Source organism: Gossypium arboreum, chromosome 4, assembly GCF_025698485.1.
Source record: "Gossypium arboreum isolate Shixiya-1 chromosome 4, ASM2569848v2, whole genome shotgun sequence".
Classification (NCBI taxonomy): Eukaryota; Viridiplantae; Streptophyta; class Magnoliopsida; order Malvales; family Malvaceae; genus Gossypium; species Gossypium arboreum.
The window spans coordinates 25,699,870-25,706,753 of NC_069073.1; the positions used below are offsets into that span (position 1 = coordinate 25,699,870).

At 34.5% G+C, this 6,884-nt stretch overlaps 1 non-coding gene across 1 annotated transcript; it reads left to right on the forward strand.

The window, feature by feature from the left end:
• The first annotated feature begins 3,190 nt into the window (after positions 1-3,190).
• On the forward strand, positions 3,191-3,297 carry LOC128291958 (small nucleolar RNA R71). The gene has a single exon (XR_008281942.1). It is a non-coding gene; the product is annotated as a small nucleolar RNA R71 (small nucleolar RNA).
• Positions 3,298-6,884: the final 3,587 nt, after the last annotated feature.

Genomic DNA, 6,884 nt, shown 5'->3' on the forward strand with positions numbered 1-6,884 from the left:
GTTTTGCATTTGATTTAGTAAGGAGTTAACGAAGAGCTGAATGGTTAGTGTAAACGACAACTTTAGATAATATCAAATATGGCCTAAATTTATTGAATGCAAAGACCACAGCTAGCAATTTTTCTATCGTAGTGCAGTTTTTTGGTGCAGCTGTTAATGTCTTGCTAGCATAATAAATCAGTTGAAAATGTTTGTCTCTTTCCTGTCAAGAACTGCACCTACTGCAAAATCATTCGCATCACACATTAGTTTAACGGGTAAATTCCAATCAGGTGCAACTACAATCTGAGCATTAATTAGTTTATCTTTGAGAGTATTAAATGATTCTAAATATTCCTAACTGAAATCGAAAGGCACATCTTTTTCTAGCAAATTCGTTAAAGGCTTAGCTATTTTAGAAAAATCTTTAATAAATCTTCTATAAAATCTAGCATGTCCTATAAAGCTTCGAATAGGCTTAACTGAACTAGGGGGAGGTAATTTCTCAATAGTTTCAATTTTCGCTCTATCAACCTTAATCCCTTTCCTAGAAATTTTATGACCTAACACAATCGCTTCTCGAACCATGAAGTGACATTTTTTCCAATTAAGTACAAGGTTCATTTCCTCACATCTTATTAGAACTCGTTTTAAATTTTTAAGACAAAGATGGAAAGAATTACCAAATACAAAGAAGCCGTCTATAAAATCCTCATTAATGTCTTCTACAAGTTCATCAAAAATGGCCAACATGTAGTGCTGAAAAGTAGCAGGGGCATTACATAATCCAAAAGACATTCTTCGGTAAGTAAACGTACCATATGGACATGTAAATTTCATTTTTTTCTTGGTCCTCGAGAGCTATCAGGACTTGAAAGTAGCCAAAGAGTCCATCTAGGAAGCAATAATACATATATCCAGATAATCTTTCCAACATTTGATCAATGAATGGTAAAGGAAAGTGATATTTTCTTGTGGCATCGTTCAACTTCCTATGGTCACTGTAAACTCTCCATTTCGTGACCATTCTTGTTAGAATCAACCCATTCTTCTCATTCGTTACAATAGTTATGCCTCCCTTCTTTGGAACAACATGTACAGGACTCACACAAGTACTATCAGAAATAGGATAAATAACTCTAGCATCTAGAAGTTTAATTACCTAAGTCTTAACGACTTCTTTCAATTTAGGATTCAGTCTCTTTGAGCTTGCACACATGGTTTGTATTCATCCTCCATTAAATTTTATGGGTATAAAAGGAAGGATTGATCCCTCTAATGTCAGAAATCTTCCAAGCTATGGCCCTTTTATGCTCCTTCAATACTTGTAATAGCTCATCTTTCTCATTCGGCTGCAAATCTGAAGCAATAATCATTGATAATGTAGAATTATTTCCAAGAAAGGCTTATTCCAAGTGATTTGGTAATTGCTTCAGTCCCAATTTGGGAGGTTCTTCAATAGAGGGTCTTAATTTTAATTCATCATTTACCTCAATACCTTTATAATTCTTCTGTCTCAGTGAAAACTCATTAGAATCTAAATAAACTTTTGTCTTACCTATCACAGCATCATCGTCATCTACCTCCTCTCCTTGAATAAGACATTGTTCCAACTTGTCCTTATGAACAATTTCCTGTAAAGAATCTTGAATAACATGATCAATAGAATCAATAAAATAACAGGAATCATCTTGTTCTCTGAGAATCTCATGGCATCATAAATTTTAAAAATAATCTCTTTGTCACTTACCCTAAGCACAAATTTACCGTCACCCACATCAATAACAGCCCCAGCAGTGGCTAAAAATGGGTGACCTAAAATTAAAGGTACCTCAACATCCTCATCCATGTAAAGCACAACAAAATCAATAGGGAATATGAATTTATCTACTTTTACAAGCACATCTTCAATAGTACCCCTAGGATATTTAACAGATCTGTTAGCTAATTGAATAATCATCCTAGTGGGTTTTGGTTCTCTAAGACCAAGATGCTTGAACATTTTATAAGGCATCAGATTAATGCTAGCACCAAAATCAGCTAATACTTTCTCAATGTTTAAACTATCAATTAAACAGGGAATAGTAAAACTTCTTGGATCTTTCAGTTTGGTTGGTAGTTTATTTTGAAAGATAGCTGAACATTTCTCGTTGAGCTCCACAGTGGATAGCTCTTCAAACTTCCTTTTATTTATTAATAGCTCTTTCAAAAATTTTGCATATGTAGGCATCTGAGAAATAGCTTCAACAAAATGTAAGTTAATATGCAACTGTTTAAAGAGTTCAACAAATTTACCGAATTGTGCATCCATGCAGTCTTTCTTCAACTTTTTCGGATATAGAATTGGTGGTTTATATTCATTAGGTACTAGTGTTTCATTCATTTAAGGTTTTACCACCTCGTCCTTTTCTTTATCAGAGTCCTGTTGCAGCTTCTTTTCAGGTTCAGTTAACACTTTCCCATTCCTTAGGGTAACTACTTTCACATGCTCTTTTGGGTTGGGTTCGGTGTTACTAGGCAAACTATCTTGTTGCATTTCTGAAACTAATTTAGCAAGCTGTTTGATTTGAATTTCGAGCCCACGAATCGATGCTTGTAGATTTTTCAAGGCCGTCTTGGTGTTTTAAAAATGAGTCTCTGACAGCAAAATAAAATTTGCCAACATCTCTTCAAGGTTCAATTTCTTCTCTTGTTGATAAGGTTGGTGTTGAATACCTGGAGGGGGTTGTGGTCTTTGATTTCCTTGACCTCCCCATGAGAAATTTAGGTGGTTCCTCCATCCTGCATTATAGTTATTAATAAAAGGATTATTTTGAGTTCTAGAATTATTACCCATATAATTTATTTGCTCATTCTCCATGCTAGGACCGTAGGGTAAATATTCTAACTTGTTTATTCCACCTCCATTTGAGTCGCATTGCATCATCAGATGTACCTACGTAGAAACACATAAACTATCAATCTTTTTATTTAAGAGTTCTACTTGGTTTGATAACATGGTGACCGCATCTAAGTTAAAAACATCGGTTGCTTTTGTTGGCTTTGTCCTCATGACTTGCCATTGATAATTTTTTAGTGACATCTCCATATAAACTCATAAGCCTCCTCGTGTGTTTTATTATTCAAAGTACCATCAGTGGCTGCATCAATTAGTTGCCTAGTTGAGGGGTTCAAACCATTGTAGAAAGTTTGAACCTGTAGCCATAGAGGTAATCCACGGTGATGGCACCTTCTCAATAAATCCTTATACCTCTCCCATGCATCATAAAGGGTTTCTAAATCCATTTGCAAGAAAGAAGATATATCATTCCTCAACTTAGCTGTCTTGGCTAGTGGAAAATACTTCAATAAGAACTTTTCGATCATTTGGTCCCATAGTGATAGAACCTCATGGTAGGGAGTTCAACCACTTTTTAGCCTTATTTCTTAATGAAAATGGAAACAAACGAAGGTGAATGGCGTCATAAAAAATGCCATTAATCTTAAAAGTGTCGCAAAATTCTGGGAAATTAGCCAAATGAGTAGTTGGGTCTTTGTCCTGCAAACCATCAAACTGAACAAACTGTTGACTCATTTGAATAGTGTTAGGTTTCAGTTCAAAATTATTTGCAGTAATAGTAGGTCTAACAATACTCGATTCAGCCCAGTTCAAATAGGCTTGGCATAATCGTATATAGTACGATGAGCAAGATTTGGATTTACAAGATTAGCAGAAAGTAGCTGATTATTCTGATTTTCTGCCATATCCTCATTATTAATAACTTCCTCTTGCTCTTCTTTTGTACTTTGTCGACTCTACCTTGCCTCTCTACTGTTTTTACGAGTTATACTTTCAATTTCATTGTCAAATAAAAGTGGTCCCGACGGGTTTCTTCTAGTCATAAACTAAAGGAACCTGCCAGTAGCAAATAAAAGAACAATTAGAAAATAAGAATTAAAAATGAAAATAAAAATAAAATGCAATAAAAATAAAAAATGGCTAAAGTAATAAAAATTAAGTGTTCCTAATATCTTAGTCCCCAGCAACGGCGCTAAAAACTTGATGATGATTTACTTAACTAACTAAAATCACGAAAAAGGCAAGCGCACCTATCGAATACTAGTATAATTATGGTGAGTCAGGAATATCATATCCACGAGGACTAAAAGTACTAGTAATTACTATCTTTTTATTATCTAGCCTATAAATTAAAGGGGACGTTTTTAATCTAAATTTAACTAACTAATTATTAACAACACGGCAGAGAATATAATGAGAAAATACTTGATTATGACCAAAGAAAAGGACAATACCCAAGAAAAAATCCACATAGACTTCACTTTTTATTCTGAATCTGAATTAGACGATTTATTCACTTGTCTTGATCTATAAAAATCCCTAAATTATGTTAATATCTCTTTCGAGAGAAAGAACAACTGACTTTAAGTTGATTGATTGAAATCTCTTTCTAATTAAAACTTCTATTATCGTATGAACTTGATCTATGGATTCCCCTATTAGATTTGACTCTAATCCGGTAGATTTATGTCATCCTATTTCTAGGATTGCATGCAATTCCACTCAATTATGCCAGATCTACTCTTAAACAGGGACTTTTACTCCACTGAAATATGTACATCACACTTGAATTAATATCCTAAAAATATTAAAGGAGAAATAAACGTACATAATTGAGAACAAGAACAAATATTTATCATATAATCCAAAAAATTAAATAATAAGATCTATCATAGGCTTCATCTTCCCTAGGTATCTAGGGAATTTAGTTCATACTTTAGGAGGAAAACATCTCAAAATTAGGAAAACAACAAAATATAAAGAAACCCAAAAACTTCTTAGAGAAATTGAATGGAGATCCTCAATCTTGAAAGAGATCCTACTTCTGAGTTGATTCTAACGGCGTTCTTCGAGTAATTTCATCGTTCTACTCTGCGTACTCCCTTTGATCCTCTTCTAGTGTGTATTTATGGACTTTAGAATGCTCAGAAACCCTGAAAATTGGCTTCTTTTGCGTGTTTGGGAAATAGGGAGCGATATCAACACGGCTGGCACATGGGCATGTGGCCAGCCCGTGTGGGAATGCCCAGGCTATGTGGTTCCTAAAAATTGCTCGTTTTGTCTAATTTTGGCTCGTTTTCTGCTTTTTTTGCTCCCCTATTCTCTCTTAAGTATAGAAACATGAAATTAAAAGATTAGGAGCCCCAGTTTCACCAAATTATATAATAAATCATCAAAAAACATGCCAAGTATGGGATTAAATTATGTTACTTTTATGGTTTATCATGTTTCAACCTTACTACACTCATTCTACTAGAATATGGTTTTACAAGCTTATAAATAGACATAGTCTACTCCTCTTGTAATTATTTGAATTCGACATAGTGAATTATCTTCTTCTTTACCTATGATTTTTTCCCAAAAAGGTTTCCACGTAAAATCTGTATTCTTTATTTTTCTTTCTCTTTTCTTTGGGATACATTGTCATTATTGACATTTTATTTTTCAGAAATTGGTATCACAGCTTCCGGATTGTTCATCTCAATCACAGTAATGGCATCTTTGAATTATGAAATTCCACTTTTGGATTGCAACACTAGATTCACATTGTGACAAATAAAGATGCAGGCAGTTCTTGCGCAGATGGACTCAGAGGACGCCCTATTGGGGATAGATAAAATGCCTTCAACATTGATGGAGGAAGCGAAGAGGCGTAAAGATTGAAAGGTGTTAACACAGTTACATCTGCATTTGTCTAATGAAATTTTATAGGATATGATGAAGGAGAAGACCACCGCTGCATTATGGAAGAGGTTGGAACAAATATGTATGTCGAAATCTCTAACCATCAAGTTGTATATGAAGTAGCATCTTTATGCTCATTGTTTAGAAGAATGTGCGTCTGTGTACACACCTAACAGTGTTTAAAAATATTCTTTCAAACTTGGAGGCCATAAAGGTTTAGTATGATAAGGAAGATCTAGGGTTGATTCTACTTTGTTCATTGCCCCCGTCTTATTCAATCTTTAGAGACACAATTTTATATAGCCACGAGTCTCTCATAGTTGATGAGGTTTATGATTCTTTGACCTCGTATGATAAGATGAAACATCTTGTGGTTAAGCCCAACTCTTAAGGAGAGGATCTCATTATTCGTGGGAGACAATATCAGAATGCTAATAATGATCATAGAAGGACACATGAACGAAATCCTCGCGGTAAATCCAAGAGTAAATTGAAGTCTTCAAATAGAGGTAAAACTTATAACTCCTGCAATAAGAAATGACGTATTAAATTTGAATGCTATAAGTTGCAAAACAAGATCAAAAGGGAGGCTGCGAATCAAAAGGGAAAACAACCAGAAAAATTCGGTGAAGCAAATGTTGTAGAAGACTATAACGATGGTGAACTTCTAGTAGCTTCTGTCAACAATTTTAAAGTGAGCGAAGAGTAGATCCTTGATTCAGGCTACACCATCCACATGAGTCCCAATCGGGATTGGTTTACAACTTACAAAATAGTGTTTCAATGTGTTATTTGTGTTATTTTGATGGGAAATAATGCTTCGTGTAAAATCGAAAGTGTTGGAACAATTAAAATTAATATGTTTGACGGAGTTGTCAGAACACTTAGTGACGTGAAACATGTTCTAGAATTGAAGAGAATTTTGATTTCATTAAGTACTTTTGATTCAAAAGGGTACAAATACACAGCTGAAAGTGGGGTTTTGAAGATTTACAAAGGTTCCCTCGTTGTGATGAAATGGTAGAGAAAGACTGCCAAGTTATATGTTTTGTAAGGTTCTATGGTTATTGGTGATGCAGCTGTCGCATCATCTTCCTTATTAGATGATAATGTTACTAGACTTTGGCATATACGCCTAGGGCATTTGAATGAGAGTGGCATG